The sequence below is a fragment of the Lissotriton helveticus genome, chromosome 8, assembly GCF_964261635.1.
Source record: "Lissotriton helveticus chromosome 8, aLisHel1.1, whole genome shotgun sequence".
Lineage (NCBI taxonomy): Eukaryota > Metazoa > Chordata > Amphibia > Caudata > Salamandridae > Lissotriton > Lissotriton helveticus.
Genome location: NC_136069.1, coordinates 86751310 through 86752046, shown reverse-complemented (window position 1 = coordinate 86752046; position 737 = coordinate 86751310). Strand labels below are relative to the sequence as shown.

At 47.8% G+C, this 737-nt stretch overlaps 1 non-coding gene across 1 annotated transcript; it reads right to left on the bottom strand.

Moving 5' to 3' along the window:
• Positions 1 to 311: 311 nt before the first annotated feature.
• On the bottom strand, positions 312 to 430 carry LOC144774380 (5S ribosomal RNA). Its single transcript, XR_013600217.1, has one exon. It is a non-coding gene; the product is annotated as a 5S ribosomal RNA (ribosomal RNA).
• Positions 431 to 737: the final 307 nt, after the last annotated feature.

Genomic DNA, 737 nt, shown 5'->3' with positions numbered 1-737 from the left:
TGATTCTACGCCCACAGTTCGCTTGCTTTTTTCCCCCACTTCGAACACTGGTTCTGTTTTAGGGCAAAGGTTTTCTTCATTTTCTTTCAGTTTTCGAATTTACAGTTAAGGGCCATGCATATTCTAAACTCCATGCCGGATTATTTATAAATAAATAAATAAATAAATAAATAAATAAATAAATAAAAAAAAGAGAGGAGAGATGAGGTGAGCAGAATATATATATAGATTTTTTTTAAAAAAATGCTATTAGCGAGGAAAATTAGGTGTGATTGTGCAAGGACCGAGCACGGTGTCAGCGAGTGGCAAAATGCCTACAGCACCTGATATTCCCAGGCGGTCTCCCATCCAAGTACTAACCAGGCCCGACCCTGCTTAGCTTCCGAGATCGGACGAGATCGGGCGCATTCAGGGTGGTATGGCCGTAGGCATGAGAGGCTGCCGGTGCAGGCCTCTTGCGCTGACAACCCCCTCCACTCTGGACCGTGCTGCGCTGCACCTCACTTGCACGCTTCCCTCCAACAACTGCCCTCCCTTTGCAAGCTTGCTACAGATAGCCAAGCACAGCCCTCTCTTCCAGCAGCCTTGCACTCGCTTCTTTTCCAATCACACACAGGCTCCGACCTCCCTTTAGGTGCCAGCCAGAGAGCTAGCAAAGCTTGGTGCAAAGCAGCAGCCTGGGCTTTGCACCAAGTTCCCTCAGCTTGCTTTGCACTGGCCTCTAAGGCACTATATTA